Here is a 10,123-nt window from a genome sequence, read left to right as displayed (position 1 = left end):
AGGCAAGGCTGATGAAGCACCTCTCTGGAGCTGAGAAGGTGCCACGTGGCTGTCGGGTCCAGCCTCTCCCCTGATGGCAGCCGGGGCAGGGGTCCTCCCTTACCTTCTGCAGGACCGCTCATCACTCAGCCCTGGCCTCTTCCATCCCACCCCGGCCCACGATGGAGAAGGAGGGGCCAGGGCCCCCCCACTCTGGCTGTTAGGGGGTGGCGGGGAGTTCGGCTGGCGATGCATGGGGGCCGACCAAGTTCATTCAGCCCAACCTCCAGGCCGCTGCCTGGCTCCGTCCCTCTCGGGAGGACCAGGGTCCCTTCCTGAAAAGACTATGACTGGGTCCAACCCTTTCGTCGAAGGACCACTCCCTGACCCCCTTTCAGGGGCTGGTCAGGACCTTGACTGATCAGGGCAGTTCACCCCGCCCTCACCCCACCTGTTTTCCCCTCTTCGTAGGTAATAGTGCCCTCTGTCCACGGGGTTAGATCCACTTTCCCATGGGGACCAGGCATCCTCGCCCCTGGACACAATACTCCTCCCACAGGATCTGTTCACTTCCTCCAGCCTGTCCACCTGTGTCCTCGTCTGGCACCTGTGCCCACACGTTCCTCTGCACTTCTCATACTGGAGCCAGATGCCAGAAGGACAGAATTTTGGCGCTAGCGTCAACCCTGACTGGTGTTCAGGCCTGGCGGCGCCGCGGGAAACGCAGGTGTGGTCTTCGGTTCCAGCCCCTCCTGCGGCCTGCGGAGGCCCCGCCCCCGCCGCCTGCTGGGCTCAGCGGCTCAGTCGCTGCTCGCGGTCCCCCCGCGAGGGGCCCTCTGCCGCTGGGCCGAGGCCGGAGCCGCCGCTGCCGCCAGGGAGGGAAAGGGGTCATAAATAACCCGCGGGCGGCGCGGCCCGACGCTGCAGACGGTGACCCAAGACGTCCCTGGGGAGCGCGGGGCGGCGTGCAGACCCTGATGCCCCCAACCGACGCTCAGCAGCCTTGACCGCCTCCTCTGGCGCTGCTGGACCCAGTCCACAACTGGCGCTCCTGCCAGAATCCCCCTCCCATCCTGGAGTGCCTGCTGCCCCCTGTCCAGACGGTGCCTTAGAGGCCCCCTTTCCAACATTCCCTCATCAATCAATCATTTTTTGAGCACTAAATGTGGTAAAATCCCAGGAAGACAGATCCAGAGGTGAGGTTGGACGAAGAGAGAGATGCAGAGGAAAGAGTGTATCCCCGAGGCCACAAGTCGCAGGTGGCCTGCGCCCTCAGCCTTGGTCTTCCTGCGCTCAGACTCACCCAGACACAGGAAGGCATGAAGGGAGAGAGCACACACACACGTGCCCACACAAGCCCCCACAGCCAACAGATGCATGCATGCTCAAAAGCCCACAGAGGCAGCTGAACCCACACACTCCCAGGTGTTGGCCCAGCAGCTCCCAAAGCTGCTTGCACCAGACCGGCAGGTGCATGGCTGCAGAATCTTCACCACAAACACGCACAGACAGTATGTGTGCTAACTCACACAACAGCCAGGATCAAAGACACCAAGACCTTCGCACAAAACACACATAGACACACAGGCCTGCAGCATGAGCTACAGCTGGACCAGAGGCATACAGCTGCCATGTTCAAGACAACATGTGTGGTGTGAGGGACTGGTTTATAGCATTGTTCCACTAGGAAAGGTTAACCTGGGAGATCAAACGTTAGTGGGTAGTCGGCTGGCACTGCCTCAAACACCCCTGCAAGACTGGCTAGAGCCTCCAGAAATGTATCTACTCCTGTCTCCAGGTAGTCACTGGAGGGCTGCCTTGCTGGGACATGCCTTGCCTTTGGCCTGCTGTGAGCTGGCTGCAGGCCATGCCATCTCTCTCAGGAGAAGAGAAGGTGTTTCTGAGGTCTGTCCGCTGATTTTAATTTATGCTAGTTACAGGAGCAAAGAAATAGGGCCTGAAGTCAACCTCACACCCACCTCCAGCATGAGTGTCCAGACTTGGGGCACATGCTGCCAAACCATTGGTTACTCGTGGTGTGGGACTCACCTGCCATGTTATACATATGCTGACATACACACACCTTCTCAGACACATGCCCTGACCCAGACACCAGCACTGTGACATATACATGTGATGGACAGGCCACAGGGCACTCTTGGTATAATCTGATGCCGTTACAGAGGAAGCTATTGTCTGGCAACATGGGTGGGAGTCTTGGCCACCACTGGCTCTGCACACCTGGCTGCTCCCCAGGAGTGAAGACACCGGCTCACTGGCATCACTGGGGGCAGAGAGCAGTCCCCACCTCAGGGCAGTTTTCCAGGTGCTATAGCAGACCAAAGCAGGTGGTAGAGGGCAGTCCCTGCAGTGGCCTTGGACTCAGGTCCTCCTGGCGTGTCACTGTACAATGCAGTCATCTCTGCCTTTCTCCAGACGTTGGTTGCCCCATCTGAAAATGAGAGTGGGGTGAAGGCTCAAAATCTGTGGGGTCCCTTTGTCCTGGAGCAGAGCAGTCAGGCTGAAACGTGGCTAAAGGTGTTCTGGGTCAGCAAAGTGAAGCAGGCCTGGTGTACCCTATTGCTTTCTCCATAATGAGCTCAGAGTGCAGGGACTGGGGGGCTCCCCCACAAGATGAGGCTAAGCAAGGGAAGGGACAGGGCCCTCCAGGGCCCTTGGGAGTAAAAGACTCCGTCCCAGTGAATGGGCGTGAGCGCTGGTTCTACTCCGCCCTCTCCCTGTAGTTATTTCCGGCCAGTGGCCGGGACCTGGCCTGGAGCAGGAAGGAGGGACAGGGGGACCCTTGGATGTGGCTGCTGCCCTGCTGGGCGGATGTGGGTGCTAAGGCCCCGTGCTGTCCTCATCACTCATGGCACAAGCCACTGCAGCCCAATGATCACACACCTTTCAGATGCCAGGAGAGGGAGATGGACAGAGCTGAGTAGCCTCTGCTGCAGGCCTATTACGCCCCCACGTCCCAGGAATGCGCCAGCAGAGGTAAGGATAGGAATAGCAGATGCTGACCTGAGAGGCCAGGGTTGCCTGTGTGCTCACAAGTCTGCACTTCCCTCTGCTTGGGACCAGCCCTGCTGTCCTGCTGTTCCATCAGCTCACGCTCAGCACAGATCTGGCATGAAGGCCTCAGGGACACATTTTCCTTCTTGTGGGGGTCTAGGGTCATCCCCACCTGTGCTGTGACTCTCACTCTGCATGCTTTGCTGCCTTGGCTTGCACGATCAGAGCCCACAGCAGTCCCAGCAGAGGCACCAGGGTGTGCCATTCTCAGAGCCACAGTGCGGCAGTCAAGCCCCTGTATGGGAAGCAGTTGTGGATGTCGGGAGAGGAGCGGGTCCCAGAGTTGAGTTTGATGGGGGGGATGGGCTCAGGTGGGCCCTCTGGCAGGGCTGCCAGGTGGCAGTTGGAGAAGAAGGAACATCCAGGCAGGGACCCTAGGTGCAGAAAGCCAGGAGGCAGAGGGAAGCTGGAACTGAGGGGCCAGCTGGGGAGGGGTGCCTGGGCTGAGTCACTGTCCCCAGGCCCAGCTCTGAGGCCCTTCTAGCCTGTGCAGGGAGTCTGGACTGGCTCCAGAATGTGATGTGTACATGTTGGACACCCTACTGAATGTGAGCTCCTCGCATGTAGGACTTTTGTTTGTTGTCTGACATACACACGTCAGCGTTTCAGTGTTGCCCTGGGTGGGGATGCATCCCAGTGTGGCCCACTCTCAGCACAGCTCCCAGCACCTGCCCACTGGGCTTCTATCTGGGCAGGACTCCACAGTGGTTAGTCTCCAGAAGCTTCATAGAGGTTTGGCCAGAGGCACTGTCTTCATCAGAGAGAGACAGAGAGACAGAGAGAGCACTTAGGAGCCTGGGAGAATCCCACAGCTGGGACCAGAATGGGCATCCTTGATTTTTTTTTATTTATTCATTTTTAATTCTCTGTTTTTTTTTGCTATAATTAATGTACAATTACATGAACAACATTATGGTTACTAGATTCCCCCTATTATCAAGTCCCCACCACATACCCCATTACAGTCACTGTCCATCAGCATAGTAAGATGCTGTCGAATCACTACTTGTCTTCTGTGTGTTATACTGCCTTCCCCATGTCCTCCCCACTTACATTATACGTGCTAATCATAATGCCCCTTTGCTCCCCTTATCCCTCCCTTCCCACCCACCCTCCCCAGTCCCTTTCCCTTTGGTAACTGTTAGTCCACTCTCGGGTTCTGTGAGTCTGCTGCTGTTTTGTTCCTTCCCGTTTTTGCTTTGTTCTTATACTCCACAGAGGAGTGAAATCCTTGGATACTTGTCTTTCTCCACCTGGCTTATTTCACTGAGCATAACACCCTCTAGGTCCATCCATGTTGTTGCAAATGGTAGGATTTGTTTTCTTCTTATGGCTGAATAATATTCCATTGTGTATATGTACCACCTCTTCTTTATCCCTTCATCTCCCGATGGACACTTAGGTTGCTTCCATTTCTTGGCTATTGTAAATAGTGCAGCGATAAACATAGGGGTGCACCTGTCTTTTTCAAACTGGGCTCCTGCATTCTTAGGGTAAATTCCTAGGAGTGGAATTCCTGGGTCAAATGGTATTTCTATTTCCAGTTTTTTGAGGAACCTCCATACTGCTTTCCACAATGGTTGAACTATTTTACATTCCCACCAGCAGTGTAGGAGGGTTCCCTTTTCTCCACATCTTCGCTGCCAACATTTGTTGTTGTTTGTCTTTTGGATGATGGCCATCCTAACTGGTGTGAGGTGATATCTCATTGTGGTATTAATTTGCATTTCTCTGATGATTAGAGATGTGGAGCATCTTCTCATGTGCTTGTTGGCTATCTGAATTTCTTCTTTGGATAAGTGTCTGTTCAGCTCCTTGGGCATCCTTGATTTTTGGCAGGTGTTGCCCAGACTGAGAAGGATATCAGAGTCCAGGAGCAGGTATTTTGTTCTGAGGTCTCTGTGGGTCATCCATGAGGGCTGGCACACAGCTGGAAGCAGGCAGGGCTCATGCCTTCTCCTGTGTGAAGAAGTGGATGCAGGTCTGTGGAGAGGCTTCAGAGATGCTGCACTCCAAGTGCAGGCTGTGACCAGCTAAGGCCTCCTGACACCTGTCCCATGTTCCTCCACGAACTGTCTTTTCTTTGCTACACAGAGGGGTTATGGGGCATTTTGTTCTTTGGAGCCTACGAGGGCAAAACTCAGGCACAGGGGAAGCAGATGTGGACCCTCAAAAAAAAAAAAAAACAGCCAGAGAGCCTGGCAGTGACACCCACTCCTGCCTGGGTAATGAGCTCTTAGTCTAGAGCTGGCTCTGGAGGGCCTGATGTGGGTGGGAGGCCCAGCGTATGCCTGCAGCCCATTGTATGTGCTCTTGCCCTCCTTGCCCCAGTGTGGCCCAGGTGCATGTTGTGTGTGACATGGAATGGCAGCGTGCACACAGACACAGCACAATGGGACATGCACATGGGGCATGACGTGGAACACACACGCCCTCACGCACACCACCTGCCATCTCTGGCTGCTCTGAAGGGTGCCCTGTTGCCAGGAAGTGGGTCCAAGGGTATTGGGGAGCCTCATATAACCCCAGTCACTTTGGATTTCTGCCTGTTTTATTTATTTATTTATTTATTTATTTATTTATTTATTTATTTATTTATTTAATGAAACTTGTACCCCAACGGAATCACAGGGTCCCACCGTGCAGTTGGGTATATATTTTAGGATCTTACGCACCTGTGCCCCAGCAGGATTTCAGCTTTGCACCTGCCTTCCCTGGGAGGAGGTGGTGGGTCTGAATCTCCTCATCCACAGTCCCACCATTAGAGTCACCAGGAAGAGCAATAGTCACTTTGTCAGCATAGATTTGTCATGTCAGGGATTTTCAGGAGTAGCACACTTAGGTGGGCAGTGAGCTTTACTGTTTCCCACCACAACTCTGGCTCAGGCTGGCTTTCTGAGATCATATACTCAGTCTGACACCATCCATGACCAAGTCATGGACTCCCATTGCCAAGGGCCCCATTCCTCTGAGGGCAGGTTGAGTCAGTGACATTCCCTGGGGTGCATTGATATTTTGTGGGTGCTGTCTGGGTGTGAGGATTCCTTTATTACTGCAACCAGCTGAGCCCTTCACGGGGCCATTTCATCTTCTGAGCTGCTGTCTGCAGTGTCATAACGGGGTGGCCCAGCACACTGTGCCCAGAGAGCAGGGACTCTGTGATGCCCAGCCCCTGGAGTTATTCATGGTGCTCCAGGTGAGCTGAAGCGTGCAGCCCAGTGTTGGCTGAGACCCTGAGCAGAGCCCATGTGCAGAGGCTGGGCAGAGGAAGGGTAGCAATTCCAGGGATCTGTCCAAGGCCACAACCTGGAGCTTTCCTCAGGGCATTTTACAAAGTCCCAGGTTGGGGAAGACGAGACCTGGGCTGACTGCCTGGAGGTCCCTGAGAAGTGAGAAGAGAGGCAGCTGGCATGGATAGGGGTGGTGCTGGTTTGCATAGAGAAGAGTGTGGGCATCCTGAAAAGTGGGGTCCCCCTGCTCTGCCTAAGATGGAGGAACCTGACCTCCGATGCTGTGTGTACATGCAGGTGCCAACAGGTGCCGGCGTGCTGCAGACCCCTTCCAGGAGAACAGCCAGACCGCCTCCTGCCCCTCCCCAGACCTGAGAGTGTGCCCCATGTTAGCAGCTGAGTAGCTGGGTCTGAGGTCCAGCAGGCGTATGTGGATTCCTGAGCCCCTGGGGCCTCAAAGACATGACAGGTTGATGATAACTGGAAGAGGCAAAGCCAGGACTTGGGCTGGGTCAGCCCCTCTTCCAGCCAGGAACCTGGCCCTCAGCAACCTTGTCAGTCTCTGCCTGGTGCTGACCTTCTGCTTGTTGTTTCTGCCCGGTTCTGGCCTCGACATGTGGGAACTTTTCTTAGTGCTTCTAGTCGGCACCTTACTGGAGACAGGATGAGGACATGCCCTGAGAACCTTCTCTCAGGTCACCCTCCTTTCCCCTCTCTTCTCATCCCTCCCCTAGGGTCCTCTTCTGCCTCACCTACCCTTCAAACGGGCTGTGTGTGTGGGCATGTGGGTGTGTGAGTGTGTGGGTGTGTGGAGGGGTGTGGGTGTGGGTGCGTGGGCGTGTGGAGGTGGGGGCATGTGTGTGTGGGGGGCATGTGGATGTGTGAGCATGTGGGTGTGTGGGCGCGTGGATGTGTGGAGGGCTGGGTGGGAGCGCACCACTGTAGGCACACTTCTCTTTCTCTTTCCACAGGTTTGTGTGTTCCTTTACAGATCACAGCCCTAAACCCTTAGCTTCAGTCCAGACACTTGGGAGTCTACAGCCAACCATATACACCCACCTTACTGACCCTGGGCCCCCCTCCTACCACCACGTTGTCACCAACCCTGCTCTCAGCCACCCGGGTGGCTGGTGCTGCCCTGGACTCCTCCCCATGAACCGAGGTGCCTCCCTGCCAGGTCTCTCTCACTCCTGGTGACCTAACCCGGCCACTCTCAGCCTGGCTCCTTCCGGGACACCCACACACTCTGCCCCCACTAACCCAGGGCCTGATGGGCATGTCTGACTCTCTGGCCTCCAGGGGATCCTTGGGGAAAAGCCCAGGCTCCCTGGCTTTCTTAGCCTGCCTCTGCCCCAGGGCCCAACTTTCCATCTCCATGTCCTCCCTCGATGTCCAAGCATGGCTGAGTGGTCGCCCCGGCCTGGGAGCCCCCTGTTCTGCAGTCCCCCAGATCCCCACTGTGACTTGTGCAACACATTCTGCCTTTGCAGGCCCCTTCCTCCATTACAGTTTTTTAAGATTATGTTTCACAACTGTCTTGGTATAAAGACAAATATAATCTTTATATTCTCTGCTAGATTCATTACTCAATATTTGTGATCCTCTTTTCCTTCTGATTTTAACGGAGATTGAAATTAAAATGCTTTTGTGGTCCCTAAAAGTACCAGGGGTCCAGTTGCTATGCCAACCATTTGGCTGGTGACATCAGCCCTGCTTCTACCTTCTTATCTTCAGGACTTCTCTTGAAGCATCCCCTTCTCCAAGCAGTCTCCAGGACTGCTTCCCTCTCCTCTCAGACCTCCCTGGGCCCCTAGAACACAAGCACATGCCCCGGACCCACAGGTCTCCTGCTGCGCTGCCAAGGCCACTGTGCTCGGAGGCACTCCTGCTGAACTGAATGCAGAGTGGGTGAGGAACAGGGTGCCAGTGGCTCAGAAGGGCCAGGCAGAGCCTCCTTGGGGGTGCTGGTGTGCGTGGTCTCACTGAGATGCACCATCAGCAGGCTGGGCTAAAAACTGGGGCAGAAGTGTCAATAACAGGGTAAGATGGTGTGGATGGAGTGTGAGTGAAGAAAGACCTGACCTCTAGGGAGGGGCAGGCAAGGCCAGCAGACGTCACCCCCAGTCCTGGGTCGGTAAGTGGTGGCGGCCCAGCCCGGGGTGGCCCATAGCTTCCAAGAGCCTCTGTGGCTTCCTCTAGGTCCCTGGAGGGGAGGTGTCTGCACTCGCAAGCAGAGCTGGACCAGGCCACCACATCACTGGAGCCAGGGGCCTGAACCCCATCCCTCTGGGTCCCCCTCCTCCAGCCCTTTAGCCCTCAGGGTTCCCAGGCAGGTCCAGCTACCCCACCAACCCCTGAACCCCACAATCTACTCTGGCTCTGGCCAGGCTCTTGAAGATCCACCAGGGAGGGAGGTACACACACACACACACATACACCTGGGGGCACACAGGGTCTCTTACTTGGCCCTTGAGTGCCCAGCCTGGGGGCCCAGCAGTGCCTGCTCACTCCGGGGCTACGGGAATGAAAGTCTATGGGCAGCTAGAGCCCAGGTCCAGGGGGTGCCCAGGTACGTGGGGCCTACCCCTGATGGCAAGAGGGACTCTGAACCGTACAGGAGGATTTAGAGCAGAGGCCTCACTCCCCTGCACCCTGCACACCTCCCACCCCCACCCCCTCCTGCAGCACCGAGGCCAAGACTAATAAAACACCCACCTCACGGGAGACAGCTTTATCTTGTTGATCGGAAGTCTGCCAGCCCAATTTATGATGGAACATAAGCTCTCCAAATCTGAATTTATGTGCTGTAGTATAACGAGAGGTCAATGAGATTAAAAGTGGGCTCATGAGAGGACCATAGGCAGCTCATTCCTGGTGCTGCTGGAAACCTCACAGCCTGAGTCCCTGGACCCAAGGGAGGTGGCGGCCAGCTCAGCAGCAGCACAGGAAAAGGGAAGGCAGGGGGAGACCAGCCTGCAAGGGGTGATCGGAGAGGGGAGGGGAGGGAGGTGCGGCAGGAGCAGGTGGAGCAGGGCAAGGGGGCGGGGGGGGGGGGCGGGGGCGGCCTGAGGAGAACCTCCAGCCTGGACATCGGGAAGGGCAGGCCCCTGGGGAGAAGGAAAGGGCCGGAGGGGGCAGAGGTTTTCTGTCAGGGGCAGAGTGGATTTCTCCCACCCCCACGCCCTGGGCCAGCCCCTGGCTCTGAGAAGAGGTGGGAAATGGCCCTGAGGAAGCGGCTGAAGGATGGTTCCCTGGCCCAGGGACCCGCTGGCTGATGAGGCTGCAGTGGGTGCACGTCAGCTCCAGTCTCCCGGCTCGGGCCTGCCGCCCTGTGCCTCTCCCTGACCCAGTCTGTCTTCAACAACCCCTGGAGTCCCATGTGAGGGTGAGAGTCGTGCTCTGTCTGGGTGGGAACCTGGGCCGTGGCCAGGAGGCTGGCTGTCTGAGCTCAGGCTGGACCCTGACCCCAGAATTTATACAAATAAATGAAATGAAAGCTGCTGGCAGCCCTGATCTGGTTGGTTACAGCAATTCATTCTTTGGTCGTTAATAATTTGTGCAATAAGGGATTGTGGCTGCGGGAGTCAGGAGGAGGCTATGGCCCAGCCCTCCCTTGGCGCCTGCCGCAGGAGCTGAAAACATAAATTACGAGTTTCTTATCGCTCAGCCTGCCATCACTCATGCAGCCAGGGGCCTGGCAGGAGTCAGTGGCGGGCCTGCTGCCTGCCTTGCCTGGCTTTCAGCCACTGTGGAGACTCCGGGTGGGACCCCTCCCTCCCCTGCCTCCCCTCCCTCCCCTCCTTCCCCTACTCCAGCCCCTCAGTGGAGGGACCCCCAGA

The sequence above is a fragment of the Manis pentadactyla genome, chromosome 4 (genome assembly GCF_030020395.1).
Source record: "Manis pentadactyla isolate mManPen7 chromosome 4, mManPen7.hap1, whole genome shotgun sequence".
NCBI lineage: Eukaryota > Metazoa > Chordata > Mammalia > Pholidota > Manidae > Manis > Manis pentadactyla.
This window is presented reverse-complemented; position numbering follows the sequence as displayed.